Below are 20,083 nucleotides of genomic sequence, written 5' to 3'. Positions count from 1 at the left end.
TACACTACCACCAGGGGACCCCAGATACCTGGCTAGTCCCCAACACTGACTACACTACCACCAGGGGACCCCAGATACCTGGCTAGTCTAGTCCCAACACTGAATACACTACCACCAGGGACCCCAGATACCTGGCTAGTCCCCAACACTGACTACACTACCACCAGGGGACCCCAGATACCTGGCTAGTAGCTAGTCCCCAACACTGACTATACACTACCACCAGGGGACCCATATACTGGCTATTAGCTAGTCCCCACACTGACTACACACTACCACCAGGGGACCCATATACCTGGCTATTAGCTAGTCCCAACACTGACTACACACTACCACCAGGGGACCCAGATACCTGGCTAGTAGCTTGTCCCCAACACTGAATACACACTACCACCAGGGGACCCCAGATACCTGGCTAGTCCCCCCAACACTGAATACACTACCACCAGGGGACCCCAGATACCTGGCTAGTCCCCCAACACTGACTACACTACCACCAGGGGACCCAGATACTTGGCTAGTCCCCAACACTGACTACACTACCACCAGGGGACCCCAGATACCTGGCTAGTCCCCAACACTGACTACACTACCACCAGGGGACCCCAGATACCTGGCTAGTCCCCAACACTGACTACACTACCACCAGGGGACCCCAGATACCTGGCTAGTCCCCAACACTGACTACACTACCACCAGGGGACCCCAGATACCTGGCTATTAGCTAGTCCCCAACACTGACTACACACTACCACCAGGGACCCAGATACCTGGCTAGTAGCTAGTCCCCAACACTGACTACACCACCACCAGGGGACTCATATACCTGGCTATTAGCTAGTCCCCAACACTGACTACACACTACCACCAAGGGACCCAGATACCTGGCTAGTCCCCAACACTGACTACACACTACCACCAGGGGACCCATATACCTGGCTAGTAGCTAGTCCCTAACACTGACTACACTACCACCAGGGGACCCAGATACCTGGCTAGTAGCTAGTCCCCAACACTGACTACACTACCACCAGGGGACCCATATACCTGGCTAGTAGCTAGTCCCCAACACTGAATACACACTACCACCAGGGGACTCCAGATACCTGGCTAGTCCCCCAACACTGACTATACACTACCACCAGGGGACCCATATACTTGGCTATTAGCTAGTCCCCACACTGACTACACACTACCACCAGGGGACCCCAGATACCTGGCTAGTCCCCAACACTGACTACACTTCCACCAGGGGACCCAGATACCTGGCTATTAGCTAGTTCCCAACACTGACTACACACTACCACCAGGGGACCCAGATACCTGGCTAGTAGCTTGTCCCCAACACTGAATACACACTACCACCAGGGGACCCCAGATACCTGGCTAGTAGCTAGTCCCCAACACTGAATACACACTACCACCAGGGGACCCAGATACCTGGCTAGTCCCCAACACTGACTACACTTCCACCAGGGGACCCCAGATACCTGGCTAGTCCCCAACACTGACTACACTACCACCAGGGGACCCAGATACCTTGGCTAGTCCCCAACACTGACTACACTACCACCAGGGGACCCCAGATACCTGGCTAGTCCCCAACACTGACTACACTACCACCAGGGGACCCCAGATACCTGGCTAGTCCCCAACACTGACTACACTACCACCAGGGGACCCCAGATACCTGGCTAGTCCCCAACACTGACTACACTACCACCAGGGGACCCCAGATACCTGGCTAGTCCCCAACACTGACTACACTACCACCAGGGGACCCCAGATACCTGGCTAGTAGCTAGTCCCCAACACTGACTACACACTACCACCAGAGGACCCCAGATACCTGGCTAGTCCCCAACACTGACTACACTACCACCAGGGGACCCCAGATACCTGGCTAGTAGCTAGTCCCCAACACTGACTACACCACCACCAGGGGACTCATATACCTGGCTAGTAGCTAGTCCCCAACACTGAATACACACTACCACCAGGGGACCCCAGATACCTGGCTAGTCCCCAACACTGAATACACACTACCACCAGGGGACCCAGATACCTGGCTATTAGCTAGTCCCCAACACTGACTACACTACCACCAGGAGACCCCAGATACCTGGCTAGTCCCCAACACTGACTACACTACCACCAGGGGACCCCAGATACCTGGCTAGTCCCCAACACTGACTACACTACCACCAGGGGACCCATATACCTGGCTAGTAGCTAGTCCCCAACACTGACTACACCACCACCAGGGGACTCATATACCTGGCTAGTAGCTAGTCCCCAACACTGACTACACCACCACCAGGGGACTCATATACCTGGCTATTAGCTAGTCCCCAACACTGACTACACACTACCACCAGGGGACCCCAGATACCTGGCTAGTAGCTAGTCCCCAACACTGACTACACTACCACCAGGGGACCCAGATACCTGGCTAGTAGCTAGTCCCCAACACTGAATACACACTACCACCAGGGGACCCCAGATACCTGGCTAGTAGCTAGTCCCCAACACTGAATACACACTACCACCAGGGGACCCCAGATACCTGGCTAGTAGCTTGTCCCCAACACTGAATACACACTACCACCAGGGGACCCCAGATACCTGGTTAGTCCCCAACACTGACTACACTTCCACCAGGGGACCCCAGATACCTGGCTAGTCCCCAACACTGACTACACTACCACCAGGGGACCCCAGATACATGGCTAGTAGCTAGTCCCCAACACTGACTACACTACCACCAGGGGACCCCAGATACATGGCTAGTAGCTAGTCCCCAACCACTGTTCATGATTCAACTGGTTCACAAAGAGTCAGGTGCGATTTAGAACTGAGTCAGATGGAGAATATAAGTGTTCTGAGCTTTTGATCAACGCTGGGTCAATATTTACATGCTTACATGTTGACCTGTCATTTGTTTATGTGTTCAGTTCCGGACCTCTGTGTCGATGTAGAAACGGACATGAACAAAACTGAACGGTTATCAACTAGGGCACCCAACTACACGGGGATGGGGAATACGTTTCACACTGGGATGGGGAATACGTTTCACACTGGGATGGGGAATACGTTTCACACTGGGATGGGGAATACGTTTCACACTGGGATGGGGAATACGTTTCACACTGGGATGGGGAATACGTTTCACACTGGGATGGGGAATACGTTTCACACTGGGATGGGGAATACGTTTCACACTGGGATGGGGAATACGTTTCACACTGGGATGGGGAATACGTTTCACACTGGGATGGGGAATACGTTTCGGATGGGGAATACGTTTCACACTGGGATGGGGAATACGTTTCACACTGGGATGGGGAATACGTTTCACACTGGGATGGGGAATACGTTTCACACTGGGATGGGGAATACGTTTCACACTGGGATGAGGAATACGTTTCACACTGGGATGAGGAATACGTTTCACACTGGGATGGGGAATACGTTTCACACTGGGATGGGGAATACGTTTCACACTGGGATGGGGAATACGTTTCACACTGGGATGGGGAATACGTTTCAGATGGGGAATACGTTTCAGATGGGGAATACGTTTCGGATGGGGAATACGTTTCACACTGGGATGGGGAATACATTTCACACTGGGATGGGGAATACGTTTCACACTGGGATGGGGAATACGTTTCACACTGGGATGGGGAATACGTTTCACACTGGGATGGGGATATGCAACAAGCAAGTGAAAGAGGGCGTTGGTTCAGTCAAGGTCCAATCGGTATTGTTTCAGTAGTATAGGGTCTCTCTCCCTCTCATGTCTCATCTTCCTCGGTAGATGCTCCTCTAGACTGCTGCAGCAGGGCCTGCTGGGAGAGGACAAGTCCCCAACACTGACTACACACTACACAGAGGACAAACAAGGGTCTGGTTATCTAACTTGCTCGCTCTCGCCTGGACAACATTGTGACTGAGTGTACAAAACATTATGAACACCTGCTCTTTCCATGACATAGACTGACTGACCAGGTGAATCCAGGTGAAAGCTATGATCCCTTATTGATGTCACTTGTTAAACCCACTTCAATCAGTATAGATGAAGTGGGAGGAGACGTGTAGATGAAGTGGGAGGAGACGTGTAGATGAAGTGGGAGGAGACGTGTAGATGAAGTGGGAGGAGACGTGTAGATGAAGTGGGAGGAGACGTGTAGATGAAGTGGGAGGAGACGTGTAGATGAAGTGGGAGGAGACGTGTAGATGAAGTGGGAGGAGACGTGTAGATGAGGTGGAGGAGACTGGGTTAAAGAAGGATTTTTAAGCCTTGAGACATGGATTGTGTATGTGTGCCATTCAGAGGGTGAACGGGCAAGACACAATATTTAAGTGCCTTTGAACGGGGTATGGTAGTAGGTGCCAGGAGCACTGGTTTGTGTCAAGAACTGCAATGCTGCTGGGTTTTTCACACTCAACAGTTTCCTGTGTGTATCAAGAATGGTCCACCACCCAAAGGACATCCAGCCAACTTAGGAGTCAACATGGGCCAGCATCCCTGTGTAATGCTTTCGACACCTTGTAGAGTCCATGCCCTGACAATTTTCAGGCTGTTCTGGGGGGGGGGGGAGGCGGGGGGGTTGTAAAACAATATTTGGAAAGTGTTCTTAATGTTTTGTACTCTGTGTATGTTTACATTGCTAAAGTAAGTGAAATCATTTCCCCTACAAAAAAAAAAATCATCAATCATAAATGAAAAGTAGATATTACACTCACTAAAGTATCAAAAGAATAGAGACGTTTTAAAATGTTATATTATGGCTATGTACAGTGTTGTAAATATGTGTATCGTTGAAGTACAGAAGGGCGTGTAGTAAATCAACAGATGAATATGGGTTAGATTAAGGCTACGATGGTGTTTTTTTTTGTGCTTGGTTGTCCACGTTGTGGTAATAGATTAATAGGAGTTTATCAAAATTGGTTTGTTTTTCTTCGTGTTGGTTGGGTCTGTGTTATCGGAATAAAATGTGTCTAATATGGTCATGCGGTGTCTCTCCGCTGCGTCACCCCGCCGTTCTCTCGGCATTCCTCTCGAGCAGCCTGACTTCTGTCAACCCCGGTAGGTTTGGCACTCGGTATTTGAGCTGCCTCGCCTCTCTCTGTCTCTCTCTCTCTGTCTCTCTCTCTCTCTCTGCTTATATGGCTAACTAGCTTGGGTCAATGCAGTGAAATCGAACTCTGCTTCTAGTTGTATTAGTCGTAATGTACGGGGTACGCAATGGTACACACCGTCCAGTGGAAGTGGTTACTCGCAGTTTCCTTCTCCACAATGAAACGACATTAAGAAATAGTTGCCTTTTATACGCGTTGCATTTGGGGGAGAGAAAATAGTCCTGTCGGAGCATGTCCGTAGCGACAGGAAACGTTAAGGTTGTATCTAACTGAGGGAGAAGAGGAAGGATCGGACCAGAGGAGTTACTACCTATCTAAATCGCGCTGTGGACTTGTGCTACCTTGAAGTAGATCAGAGGGCGTCCTAACGCAGGAATACCATCACCATGGGTTTCTACGGCTCGTTGAAGCTCATATTCTATAAAGTAAGTGACTGGGGGGGGGTCATTTAAAAAAAAATCATTTTCTCCTTTTTTTATACGTTGGCTTTTTAAGTATGATTTACACTCTCTGGGCTAAAGCCTCTATATGATCATACGTTATATAGCGGGGTGGTGGTCTAGTTGTGTAGCTACACTCGAGCCTTCTCTAGTGGAGAGAGATGGACCACTGCGGAATAGAGATGGAGTGACGGTACGTGACGCGCCGGTTCTTTCTCTCTCCCTCAAAGGAGCGTGGATAATAAACACTCTGAAAATGAAACGAATATCGGCCGAATGGAATTTAAATGTATATCATTGCTTGGCCATTTTCGGACATATATATTCGTCTGTTGTGCCCTGGGCTGCGGTGTGTGCGTGTGTAGTCTGCTGCGGTAGGAGGAAGGTGTCGGCGAGTCGATGAATGAACGTGAAACTGATTGATAAGGAACAGACAGCTAATGTGTCTGTGTGTCTGACCTGGCAGAGCGAATGTTTGTTCGCGGTTGTTTAGGCAAAATCCATTTGAAAGTGGTGTTACGCACAAACATACACACCTCTGTGTGTGTGTGTGTTTGTCGCAGGAACGGGAGTTCCCTTTCGGCTTTCTGCGACTGTGTGTGTGTGTGTGTCGCAGGAACGGGAGTTCCCTTTCGGCTTTCTGTGTGTGTGTGTGTGTGTGTGTGTGTGGGGTGTGCTGCTGTGACTTGATGCGCATCCTGCCCCATCCTGCCCCCGGGGCAGCAGTGGTATGGTTTCACTTGGCTTGGGGGTTATTGTGTATTCCCGTTATATATCTGTGTTCTGTCCACCGCCCCAAACGTATCAGATGTGTGTATTTGTTGAATTGAGTATTTAATCCGGAAACGTGTGTGAGCGACGGCAGATATCTATTGGTTATTACCACCCCGTTCGCTCCGCACCCGGAACAGCCAGTAGAGTTGTCTGTCTGTTGGTTATTACGGTCGGTGCTTGCGACACATTCCTGTCATTTTCGGCGTGTTTGTCATTCAGGGCGGTTAAGGTGCGGTTGGTTGGAAACGGTATGGAGGAAAGGGAGTGGAATTATTATTATTATTTAAAAAAAAATCAAATCACCTTTTTTTTTATTTTATTTTTAAACGCAATAAATACTCCAGTTTTGTCATTCACTAATCTATAAATGTTTTATTTCGACTGAGGTGATGATAATTCGTTGTCATGACGTTTCCTTTTGAAATCCATTCATAATGAACTGTTGATATTTTAACCGTTTAAACTCCCTCCCTATAATGGGTATTGGTAGCTGGTGTCAGCAAACAGTTGATTAGACTACAGGTGTGTGTTATATTTTCCAGTTTTCTGTCACCCTCTACCTGGCCACAGAGACAGGGAGCAGCCCACCTTATACACTGTAAATACAACGTCAGAGCCGGGTAGTTTCGAGGCTACTGGAAACGTACACAACTCTACGGGGTTGGATTGTGGTTGGTTAGGGTGTGGAGCTTTATGATAGAAGGGATGGGTATGCTAGTTTGTGACTTTCTGTTTCTTTCTTTCTGTGGCTTAACTTTTCTGCCTCTCTTCATTCTTCTGTCTCCATTCCTCCATCTCCACCCCCCGACTCTCTCTCTATCAGATGAAGAGGAAGTTGGACCATGGACCAGTCTCCATTCGTCCATCTCCGTTCTCTTCAGGCAAGAAACACTGCAAAGGTTCCAGCTACCTCCAGGTAACTCTCCCTGGTAACACTCTCCCAGGCAAGAAACACTGCAAAGTTCCAACACTCTCCCTGGTAACACTCTCCCTGGTAACACTCTCCCTGGTAACACTCTCCCTGGTAACACTCTCCCTGGTAACCCTGCCTCTGGTACTCTCCCTGCCGAGCAGTTACCTTACCAGGCGGTGAGGCAACCGGTCAGGATGCTCTCGATGGTGCAGCTGTAGAATTTTTTTGACAATTTGGGGACCCATGGCAAATCTTTTCAGTCTCTTGGGGGGTTGTTGTGCCTTCTTCACGACTGCCTTGATGTGTTTGGACCATGATAGTTTGTTGGTGATGTGGACACCAAAGATCTTGAAAAACTCTGGACCCGCTCCACGACAGCTCCGTCGATGTTAATGGGGGCCTGTTCCGCCTTTTCCTGTAGTCCACGATCAGCTCCTTTGTCTTGCTCACATTGAGGGAGGGGTTGTTGTCCTGGCACCACACTGCCTATAGGGAGGAAGTCAGAGAACTGGCAGTCTCATTATTGTCGGTGTTCAGGCCTACCACTGTTGTGTCATCAGCAAACTTAATGATGGTATTGGAGTGGGTGAACAGGGAGTACAGAAGGGGACTAAGCACACACCCCTGAGGGGCCCCAGTGTTGTGGATCAGCGTGGCAGATGTGTTGTTGCCTACCCTTACCACCTGGGGGCGGCCCATCAGGAAGTCTAGGATTCAGTTGCAGAGGAAGGTGTTTAGCTTAGTGGTGAGCTTTGTGGGGACTGTGTTGTTGAACCCTGAGCTGTAGTCAATGAACAACATTCTCACATAGGTGTTCCTTTTGTCCAGGTGGGAAATGGCAGTGTGGAGTGCAATAGAGATCGCATCATCTGCGGGTCTGTTGAGGCGGTATGCAAATTGGAGTGGGTCCAGGGTGTCTGGGATAATGGTGTTGATGTGATCCATGACCAGCCTTATGTGCTGGGGAACTGTTTCGGATTTAAGTATATAGTTTTTGTGTGACTCAAGCCTTTAGTGAGAGGTCCAATGCTTTAATATTTAATAACTTCTCCCCTCTGAATGCATGTTCATTATATAAATAGGCCCATTTTTTAAATTTGTCTAGCTTGCCATTCCTGGTGAAATTGAATATTTGTGCTCATATAATTGACCATTTAATTGGTCAACTACATGGTAATGTAAAAGGTGTCTATTTGTTGTGATCAATATATAATATAGCACAATGATCGTAATCCAGAGGTTAAAAACAGTATCTAGATCCTCTGAGGCTGTGGAGGGATTCTAATTCTAAAAGTATCTAGATCCTCTGAGGTCATGGAGGGATTCTAATTCTAAAAGTATCTAGATCCTCTGAGGCTGTGGAGGGATTCAGATTCTAAAAGTAGCTAGATCCTTTGAGGTCATGGAGGGATTCTAATTGTAAAAGTATCTAGATCCTCTGAGGCTGTGGAGGGATTCTAATGGTTAAAAGTATCTAGATCCTCTGAGGTCATGGAGGGATTCTAATTTAGAGGCTAAAAGTATCTAGATCCTCTGAGGCTGTGGAGGGATTCAGATTGTGTTTTGAAAAGAATGGTGGTTAGAGGTAGCCTAGTGGTTAGAGGCAGGTAGCCTAGTGGTTAGAGGCAGGTAGCCTAGTGGTTAGAGGCAGGTAGCCTAGTGGTTAGAGGCAGGTAGCCTAGTGGTTAGAGGCAGGTAGCCTAGTGGTTAGAGGCAGGTAGCCTAGTGGTTAGAGGCAGGTAGCCTAGTGGTTAGAGGCAGGTAGCCTAGTGGTTAGAGGCAGGTAGCCTAGTGGTTAGAGGCAGGTAGCCTAGTGGTTAGAGGCAGGTAGCCTAGTGGTTAGAGGCAGGTAGCCTAGTGGTTAGAGGCAGGTAGCCTAGTGGTTAGAGGCAGGTAGCCTAGTGGTTAGAGGCAGGTAGCCTAGTGGTTAGAGGCAGGTAGCCTAGTGGTTAGCGGCAGGTAGCCTAGTGGTTAGCGGCAGGTAGCCTAGTGGTTAGCGGCAGGTAGCCTAGTGGTTAGCGGCAGGTAGCCTAGTGGTTAGCGGCAGGTAGCCTAGTGGTTAGCGGCAGGTAGCCTAGTGGTTAGCGGCAGGTAGCCTAGTGGTTAGCGGCAGGTAGCCTAGTGGTTAGCGGCAGGTAGCCTAGTGGTTAGCGGCAGGTAGCCTAGTGGTTAGAGGCAGGTAGCCTAGTGGTTAGAGGCAGCTAGCCTAGTGGTTAGAGGCAGCTAGCCTAGTGGTTAGAGGCAAGTGGTTAGGGATGGAGGAAGGTAGCCGAACCAGGGACCCTAGTGTAACAGTATAACTTTAGACCGTCCCTCGCCCATACCCGAACCAGGGACCCTCTGCACACATCAACAACAATCACCCACCGAAGCATCGTTATTTGTGTTTAGTGAGTCCTCCAGATCAGAGGCAGTAGGGATGACCAGGGATGTTCTCTGTTTAGTGAGTCCTCCAGATCAGAGGCAGTAGGGATGACCAGGGATGTTCTCTGTTTAGTGAGTCCTCCAGATCAGAGGCAGTAGGGATGACCAGGGATGTTCTCTGTTTAGTGAGTCCTCCAGATCAGAGGCAGTAGGGATGACCAGGGATGTTCTCTGTTTAGTGAGTCCTCCAGATCAGACAGTAGGGATGACCAGGGATGTTCTCTGTTTAGTGAGTCCTCCAGATCAGAGACAGTAGAGGACCAGGGATGTTCTCTGTTTAGTGAGTCCTCCAGATCAGAGACAGTAGAGGACCAGGGATGTTCTCTGTTTAGTGAGTCCTCCAGATCAGAGACAGTAGAGGACCAGGGATGTTCTCTTGATAAGTGTGTGAATTAGATCATTTGTCTGTGAAAATGTAATGAATACTTTTGGGTGTCAGGGAAAATGTAGTAAAGTAAAAGTAGAGATATATATAAAAATACAGATACCCCAAAAACACAATGTTCTTAAGTACTTTAAAGTATTTTTAAAATGTACTTAACACCCCTGTACTTTAAAGTTATACATAACTATACATAACTTTAACCCATTTATATAAGAGATTCTCCAAAATGTAAATATTTCAGGAATTGATATGTAAATTCTAGTCGTACTTTATCAAAAGCCTTTTCAAAATCGGCTCTGAATACCAGGCCTGGTTTCCCAGAGTTCATAGTGTTCTATTGTTTCCAGTACTTATATTATCCCCAATGTGTCGTCCATGTAAAACACCTGTCTGAATACGATGAATAATATCTGACAAAACCTTTTGAATTATAATTCTCAACCGGTCTTTCTCATGTTCTCTCTCTCAATTTCAATTCAATTCAAGGGGCTTTATTGGCATGGGAAACATGTGTTAACATTGCCAAAGCAAGTGAGGTAGATAATATATAAAGTGAATATATATATAAAGTGAAAAACAATAAAAATTAACAGTAAACATCACACATACAGAAGTTTCAAAACAATAAAGACATTACAAATGTCATTATGTGTATATATATATATATATACTCTCTCTCTCTTCAGTCCCTGCAGTCTCGTTCCATTCCAGACCACTCCCACTACCTTTGGAGACCTGCGAGCAGCCAATGGGCATTCAGCTCAGCGGAGACGTGTCACCTCAGGCCCGCCCCCCTCCGGCCTACAGGACTGGCTTCACACCTTCCAGGTGAGAGACACACCCCCTCTGCTGCTGCGTCTCCATAACGACCACTAATTAGCAGCCATGAAGCCCTGGGAAACCTGGAGTGCTTTATCAACAGAGGGAGAGAGAGAAGGGCATTCTGGGATGGAGTGGTGCGATTTAGAGGAGAACAAACCTCAGATAATTAAATAATTAAACACCTCTCCTCCCTCCAGCACCACCTACATTCATTTACCCTCCTACCAGAAAGCAGGATCTAATATCTGGTGAACAGCCCTAGGGTTCTGAACCCTCCCTCCCTCTGGTTCTGGGGTATTCATGAATGGACCCTCCCTCCCTCTGTGGTTCTGGGGTATGAATGAATGGACCCTCCCTCCCCCTCTGGTTCTGGGGTATGAATGAATGGACCCTCCCTCTGTGGTTCTGGGGTATGAATGAATGGACCCTCCCTCCCTCTGTGGTTCTGGGGTATGAATGAATGGACCCTCCCTCCCTCTGTGGTTCTGGGGTATGAATGAATGGACCCTCCCTCCCTCTGTGGTTCTGGGGTATGAATGAATGGACCCTCCCTCCCTCTGTGGTTCTGGGGTATGAATGAATGGACCCTCCCCCCCTCTGTGGTTCTGGGGTATTAATGAATGGACCCTCCCTCCCTCTGGTTCTGGGGTATTAATGAATGGACCCTCCCTCCCACTCTGGTTCTGGGGTATTAATGAATGGACCCTCCCTCCCTCTGGTTCTGGGGTATTAATGAATGGACCCTCCCTCCCTCTCTGGTTCTGGGGTATGAATGAATGGACCCTCCCTCCCCTCTCTGGTTCTGGGGTATGAATGAATGGACCCTCCCTCCCTCTGGTTCTGGGGTATTAATGAATGGACCCTCCCTCCCTCTGTGGTTCTGGGGTATGAATGAATGGACCCTCCCTCCCCTCTGGTTCTGGGGTATGAATGAATGGACCCTCCCTCCCCCTCTGGTTCTGGGGTATGAATGAATGGACCCTCCCTCTGTGGTTCTGGGGTATTAATGAATGGACCCTCCCTCCCTCTCTGGTTCTGGGGGGTATGAATGAATGGACCCTCCCTCCCTCTCTGGTTCTGGGGTATGAATGAATGGACCCTCCCTCCCCTCTGGTTCTGGTATGAATGAATGGACCCTCCCTCCCCTCTGGTTCTGGGGTATGAATGAATGGACCCTCCCTCCCTCTCTGGTTCTGGGGTATGAATGAATGGACCCTCCCTCCCCCTCTGGTTCTGGGGTATGAATGAATGGACCCTCCCTCCCCCTCTGGTTCTGGGGTATGAATGAATGGACCCTCCCTCCCCTCTGGTTCTGGGGTATGAATGAATGGACTCTCCCTCCCCCTCTGGTTCTGGGGTATGAATGAATGGACCCTCCCTCCCTCTCTGGTTCTGGGGTATGAATGAATGGACCCTCCCTCCCCCTCTGGTTCTGGGGTATGAATGAATGGACCCTCCCTCCCTCTCTGGTTCTGGGGTGTGAATGAATGGACCCTCCCTCCCTCTGTGGTTCTGGGGTATTAATGAATGGACCCTCCCTCCCTCTGGTTCTGGGGTATGAATGAATGGACCCTCCCTCCCTCTGTGGTTCTGGGGTATGAATGAATGGACCCTCCCTCCCTCTCTGGTTCTGGGGTATTAATGAATGGACCCTCCCTCCCTCTGTGGTTCTGGGGTATTAATGAATGGACCCTCCCTCCCTCTGTGGTTCTGGGGTATTAATGAATGGACCCTCCCTCCCTCTGTGGTTCTGGGGTATTAATGAATGGACCCTCCCTCCCTCTGTGGTTCTGGGGTATTAATGAATGGACCCTCCCTCCCTCTCTGGTTCTGGGGTATTAATGAATGGACCCTCCCTCCCTCTCTGGTTCTGGGGTATTAATGAATGGACCCTCCCTCCCTCTGTGGTTCTGGGGTATTAATGAATGGACCCTCCCTCCCTCTCTGGTTCTGGGGTATTAATGAATGGACCCTCCCTCCCTCTCTGGTTCTGGGGTATTAATGAATGGACCCTCCCTCCCTCTCTGGTTCTGGGGTATGAATGAATGGACCCTCCCTCCCTCTCTGGTTCTGGGGTATTAATGAATGGACCCTCCCTCCCTCTCTGGTTCTGGGGTATTAATGAATGGACCCTCCCTCCCTCTCTGGTTCTGGGGTATGAATGAATGGACCCTCCCTCCCTCTCTGGTTCTGGGGTATTAATGAATGGACCCTCCCTCCCTCTCTGGTTCTGGGGTATTAATGAATGGACCCTCCCTCCCTCTCTGGTTCTGGGGTATTAATGAATGGACCCTCCCTCCCTCTGTGGTTCTGGGGTATTAATGAATGGACCCTCCCTCCCTCTCTGGTTCTGGGGTATTAATGAATGGACCCTCCCTCCCTCTGTGGTTCTGGGGTATGAATGAATGGACCCTCCCTCCCTCTGTGGTTCTGGGGTATGAATGAATGGACCCTCCCTCCCTCTGTGGTTCTGGGGTATTAATGAATGGACCCTCCCTCCCTCTCTGGTTCTGGGGTATTAATGAATGGACCCTCCCTCCCTCTCTGGTTCTGGGGTATGAATGAATGGACCCTCCCTCCCTGGTTCTCTCTGGTTCTGGGGTATGAATGAATGGACCCTCCCTCCCTCTCTGGTTCTGGGGTATGAATGAATGGACCCTCCCTCCCTCTCTGGTTCTGGGGTATGAATGAATGGACCCTCCCTCCCTCTCTGGTTCTGGGGTATTAATGAATGGACCCTCCCTCCCTCTCTGGTTCTGGGGTATGAATGAATGGTGAACACAGGAAGGAATGTTAATCTTTCTGATTCCCAGTGTTCCGTCTTCCACACGTAACCAAAATAAGTGTTAAACAAATCAATTGATTTATATTTGAGGTTCTTCAAAGTAGCCACCCTTTTTGCCTTGACAGTTTTGATCAAATATGTATTGATGCCCCTCCCCCCTTCTTGTAGGCGTGGAGTGGTCCTGAGCGCCTATTGGCTCTGGATGACTTGATTGACAGCTGTGAGTCCAATCAGGTGAAGCACATGATGCAGGTTATTGAGCCTCAGTTCCAACGAGACTTCATCTCCCTGCTGCCCAAAGAGGTGAGAGGACACACACGCTCACACACACACGCTGACACACACACACACACATCTGCCACTTGAGCCCAGTTCAAATCCATGATGTCAGGCATCACTGTTCTGGCATATAGATGTGATTGTGAGTTAAGTTGTGATCCGGTCAGTGATATGAATGTGTGTCTCTCCTGTAGTTGGCCCTGTGTGTGTGTGTGTCTCTCCTGTAGTTGGCCCTGTGTGTGTGTGTGTCTCCTGTAGTTGGCCCTGTGTGTGTGTGTGTGTGTGTGTGTGTGTGTGTGTGTCTCTCCTGTAGTTGGCCCTGTGTGTGTGTGTGTCTCTCCTGTAGTTGGCCCTGTGTGTGTGTGTGTGTCTCTCCTGTAGTTGGCCCTGTGTGTGTGTGTGTGTGTGTCTCTCCTGTAGTTGGCCCTGTGTGTGTGTGTGTGTGTGTCTCTCCTGTAGTTGGCCCTGTGTGTGTGTGTGTGTGTGTGTGTGTGTCTCTCCTGTAGTTGGCCCTGTGTGTGTGTGTGTGTGTCTCTCCTGTAGTTGGCCCTGTGTGTGTGTGTGTGTGTGTCTGTGTGTGTGTGTGTGTGTGTCTCTCCTGTAGTTGGCCCTGTGTGTGTGTGTGTGTCTCTCCTGTAGTTGGCCCTGTGTGTGTGTGTGTGTGTGTGTCTCTCCTGTAGTTGGCCCTGTGTGTGTGTGTGTCTCTCCTGTAGTTGGCCCTGTGTGTGTGTGTGTGTGTCTCTCCTGTAGTTGGCCCTGTGTGTGTGTGTGTGTGTGTGTCTCTCCTGTAGTTGGCCCTGTGTGTGTGTGTGTGTGTGTCTCTCCTGTAGTTGGCCCTGTGTGTGTGTGTGTGTGTGTGTCTCTCCTGTAGTTGGCCCTGTGTGTGTGTGTGTGTGTGTCTCTCCTGTAGTTGGCCCTGTGTGTGTGTGTGTGTCTCTCTCCTGTAGTTGGCCCTGTGTGTGTGTGTGTGTCTCTCCTGTAGTTGGCCCTGTGTGTGTGTGTGTCTCTCCTGTAGTTGGCCCTGTGTGTCTCCTGTAGTTGGCCCTGTGTGTCTCCTGTGTGTGTGTGTGTCTCTCCTGTAGTTGGCCCTGTGTGTCCTGATGTTGATATGACTGTGTCTCCTGTAGTTGGCCCTGTGTGTCCTGACGTTGATATGACTGTGTGTCTCCTGTAGTTGGCCCTGTGTGTCTCCTGTAGTTGGCCCTGTGTGTCCTGATGTTGATATGACTGTGTGTCTCCTGTAGTTGGCCCTGTGTGTCTCCTGTAGTTGGCCCTGTGTGTCTCCTGTACTTGGCCCTGTGTGTCTCCTGTAGTTGGCCCTGTGTGTCCTGACGTTGATATGACTGTGTGTCTCCTGTAGTTGGCCCTGTGTGTCCTGACGTTGATATGACTGTGTGTCTCCTGTAGTTGGCCCTGTATGTCCTGATTGTTATGACTGTGTCTCCTGTAGTTGGCCCTGTGTGTCCTGATGTTGATATGACTGTGTCTCCTGTAGTTGGCCCTGTGTGTCCTGACGTTGATATGACTGTGTGTCTCCTGTAGTTGGCCCTGTGTGTCCTGACGTTGATATGACTGTGTGTCTCCTGTAGTTGGCCCTGTGTGTCTCCTGTAGTTGGCCCTGTGTGTCTCCTGTAGTTGGCCCTGTGTGTCCTGACGTTGATATGACTGTGTGTCTCCTGTAGTTGGCCCTGTGTGTCTCCTGTAGTTGGCCCTGTGTGTCCTGACGTTGATATGACTGTGTGTCTCCTGTAGTTGGCCCTGTGTGTCCTGATGTTGATATGACTGTGTCTCCTGTAGTTGGCCCTGTGTGTCCTGACGTTGATATGACTGTGTGTCTCCTGTAGTTGGCCCTGTGTGTCTCCTGTAGTTGGCCCTGTGTGTCCTGATGTTGATATGACTGTGTCTCCTGTAGTTGGCCCTGTATGTCCTGACGTTGATATGACTGTGTCTCCTGTAGTTGGCCCTGTGTGTCCTGATGTTGATATGACTGTGTGTCTCCTGTAGTTGGCCCTGTGTGTCTCCTGTAGTTGGCCCTGTGTGTCCTGACGTTGATATGACTGTGTGTCTCCTGTAGTTGGCCCTGTGTGTCTCCTGTAGTTGGCCCTGTGTGTCCTGACGTTGATATGACTGTGTCTCCTGTAGTTGGCCCTGTGTGTCCTGATGTTGATATGACTGTGTCTCCTGTAGTTGGCCCTGTGTGTCTCCTGTAGTTGGCCCTGTGTGTCTCCTGTAGTTGGCCCTGTGTGTCCTGATGTTGATATGACTGTGTCTCCTGTAGTTGGCCCTGTATGTCCTGACGTTGATATGACTGTGTCTCCTGTAGTTGGCCCTGTGTGTCCTGACGTTGATATGACTGTGTGTCTCCTGTAGTTGGCCCTGTGTGTCTCCTGTAGTTGGCCCTGTGTGTCCTGACGTTGATATGACTGTGTGTCTCCTGTAGTTGGCCCTGTGTGTCCTGACGTTGATATGACTGTGTGTCTCCTGTAGTTGGCCCTGTGCGTCTCCTGTAGTTGGCCCTGTGTGTCCTGATGTTGATATGACTGTGTCTCCTGTAGTTGGCCCTGTATGTCCTGACGTTCCTGGAGCCCAGAGATCTGATGCATGCTGCTCAGACCTGTTCCTATTGGAGGATACTGGCCGAGGATAACCTTCTGTGGAGGGAGAAGTGTAGGGAGGAGGGTACGTACCACACACACACACACACACACACACACACACAGACAGAGGAGGGTAACGCACACACACACAGGAGGGTACCGCACACAGAGGAGGGTACCCCACACACACACCATGGATTTACATAGTAGAACTCATTATTGGATGTCTGTAGCCACACCCCCTCACGTAAAGGCATACACTGGCGTTTATATTAAACTACCTGAGCAAAAACCTTAACTCTCCTTTTAATATAGACACACACACCCTGACCACTCCTCCACTCTGCAGTGCTGCAACAGCCTATCACTGCATCCGTCTGTGAGTAGCACTGGGCTCTCTGCCAGTCAGCTAGGATTCACCACTAACATAACAGCCATACCAATGGAATAGCAGCTAGCGTTAGCATTACAGCCTTACCAATGGAATAGCAGTTAGCATTACAGCCATACCTATGAAATGGCAGCTAGCGTTAGCATTACCAATGGAATAGCAGTTAGCATTACAGCCATACCTATGAAATGGCAGCTAGCGGTAGCATTACAGCCATACCTATGAAATGGCAGCTAGCGGTAGCATTACAGCCATGCCTATGAAAGGGCAGTTAGCATCAACATTACAGCCATACCTATGAAATGGCAGCTAGCGTTAGCATTACAGCCATACCTATGAAATGGCAGCTAGCGTTAGCATTACAGCCATACCTATGAAATGGCAGCTAGTGTTAGCATTACAGCCATACCTATGAAATGGCAGCTAGCGTTAGCATTACAGCCATACCTATGAAATGGCAGCTAGCGTTAGCATTACAGCCATACCTATGAAATGGCAGCTAGCGTTAGCATTACAGCCATACCTATGAAATGGCAGCTAGCGTTAGCATTACAGCCATACCTATGAAATGGCAGCTAGCGTTAGCATTACAGCCATACCTATGAAATGGCAGCTAGCGTTAGCATTACAGCCATACCTATGAAATGGCAGCTAGCGTTAGCATTACAGCCATACCTATGAAATGGCAGCTAGCGTTAGCATTACAGCCATACCTATGAAATGGCAGCTAGCGTTAGCATTACAGCCATACCTATGAAATGGCAGCTAGCGTTAGCATTACAGCCATACCTATGAAATGGCAGCTAGCGTTAGCATTACAGCCATACCTATGAAATGGCAGCTAGCGTTAGCATTACAGCCATACCTATGAAATGGCAGCTAGCGTTAGCATTACAGCCATACCTATGAAATGGCAGCTAGCGTTAGCATTACAGCCATACCTATGAAATGGCAGCTAGCGTGACACACACATACTGTATATACAAAGGTATGTGGACACCCCTTCAAATTAGTGAATTTGTCTATTTCAGCCACACCCGTTGCTGACAGGTGTATAAAATCAAGCACACCGCCATGCAATCTCCATAAACAAACATTGGCAGTAGAATGGCCTTAATGAAGAGTTCAGTGACTTTCAACATGGCACCGTCATAGGGTGAAACCTTTCCAACAAATCAGTCAAATTTCAACCCTGCTAGAGCTGCCCCGGTCAACTGTAAGAGCTGTTATTGATAGGTGGAGACATCTAGGAGCAACAACGGCTCAGCCGCAAAGTGGTAGGCCACAGAAGCTCACAGAACAGGACCGCTGAAGTGCGTAAAATGATCTGTCCTCGGTTGCAAACCTCACTACCGAGTTCCAAACTGCCTCTGGGAGCAACATCAGCACAAGAACTGTTTGTCTGGAGCTTCGTGAAATGGGTTTCCGTGGCCGAGCAGCCGCACACAAGCCTAAGATCACCATGAGCAATTCCAATTGTCAGCTGGAGTGGTGTAAAGCTGGCCGCCATTGGACTCTGGAGCAGTGGAATCGTGTTCTCTGTCGTGATGGACGGACGTATCTGGGTTTGGCGAAGGAAGAGGAATAATGGTCTGGGGCTGTTTTTCATGGTTCTGACCCCTTAGTGAAGGGAAATCTTAACTCTACAGCATAGAATTCTATTCAAGATGATTCTGTGCTTCCAGGTTTGTGGCAACAGTTTGGGAAAGGTCCTTTCCTGTTTCGGTATGACAATGCCCCCGTGCACAAAGCGAGGTCCATAAAGAAATGGTTTGTTGAGATGGGTGGGGAAGAACTTGACTGGTCTGCATAGAGCCCTGACTTCAACCCATCGAACACCTTTGGGATGAATTGGAACGCCGACTGTGAGCCAGGCCTTAATCGCCCAAAATCAGTGCCGACTAATGCTCTTGTGGCTGAATGGGAGCACGTCCCCACAGCAATGTTCCATCATCTAGTGGAAAGCCTTCCCAGAAGAGTGGAGGCTGTTATAGCAGCAAAGGGGGTACCAACTCCATATTAATGCCCATGATTTTGGAATTACCTCCATACCAATGAGCTATAGGGGCTAGCGGTAGCATATTATTACCTCCATACCAATGAGCTATAGGGGCTAGCGGTAGCATATTATTACCTCCATACCAATGAGCTATAGGGGCTAGCGGTAGCATTATGTTACCTCCATACCAATGAGCTTTAGGGGCTAGCGTTAGCATATTATTACCTCCATACCAATAGGGGCTAGCGTTAGCATTATATTACCTCCGTACCAATAGGGGCTAGCGATAGCATTACCTCCATACCAATGAGCTATAGGGGCTAGCGTTAGAATTATATTACCTCCTTACCAATGAGCTATAGGGGCTAGCGTTAGCATTATATTACCTCCGTAGCAATGAGCTATAAGGGCTAGCGTTAGCATTATATTACCTCCATACCAATAGGGGCTAGCGTTAGCATTATATTACCTCCATACCAATAGGGGCTAGCGTTAGCATTATATTACCTCCATACCAATAGGGGCTAGCGTTAGCATTATATTACCTCCATACCAAGAAGGGCTAGCGTTAGCATTATATTACCTCCGTACCAATGAGCTATAGGGGCTAGCGTTAGCATTATATTACCTCCATACCAATAGGGGCTAGCGATAGCATTATATTACCTCCATACCATTGAGCTATAGGGGCTAGCGATAGCGAAGATGCTTGATGTTAGCCTATCAGTTTGTCATTTATTTTTTGCCCCCTCTGTATCGCTCTCTTTGTGACAATGCTATTGCTAACGCCTCATATTTATGTCTTAATGTGTGTGTAAGTATATAGGTTCTATAGCAGCTAGCCTAGCGTTTAAGAGGCTAGGTAAAACCCGAAAGGTCGCCGGTTCAAATCCCCGAGCCGACTAGCTAGAAACATCTGTAGGTTGCTCTGGTTAAGAGCGTCAGATAAATGAAGTATATTGTGATAAGTTACTTAACCCTGTGTTCCCAGGTATAGAAGAGTCCCTGGTTGTTCAGAGGAGGAAGACTCTAAAACCTGGGTTCCTCCACTCCCCCTGGAAGAGTGCCTACGTACAACAACACCGGATAGAGAGCAACTGGAGGACTGGAGATATCACGTCACCTAAGG

General features: G+C 49.1%; 1 pseudogene; it reads left to right on the top strand.

Moving 5' to 3' along the window:
* The first annotated feature begins 5,228 nt into the window (after window positions 1-5,228).
* The window catches only part of LOC121847379, a 32,176-nt pseudogene continuing 17,321 nt past the window's right edge, over window positions 5,229-20,083 (top strand).

This window comes from Oncorhynchus tshawytscha, linkage group LG10 (assembly GCF_018296145.1).
Source record: "Oncorhynchus tshawytscha isolate Ot180627B linkage group LG10, Otsh_v2.0, whole genome shotgun sequence".
Classification (NCBI taxonomy): Eukaryota; Metazoa; Chordata; class Actinopteri; order Salmoniformes; family Salmonidae; genus Oncorhynchus; species Oncorhynchus tshawytscha.
The sequence above is the reverse complement of the archived record's forward strand: the minus strand, read 5'-3'. Positions and strand labels throughout refer to the sequence as shown.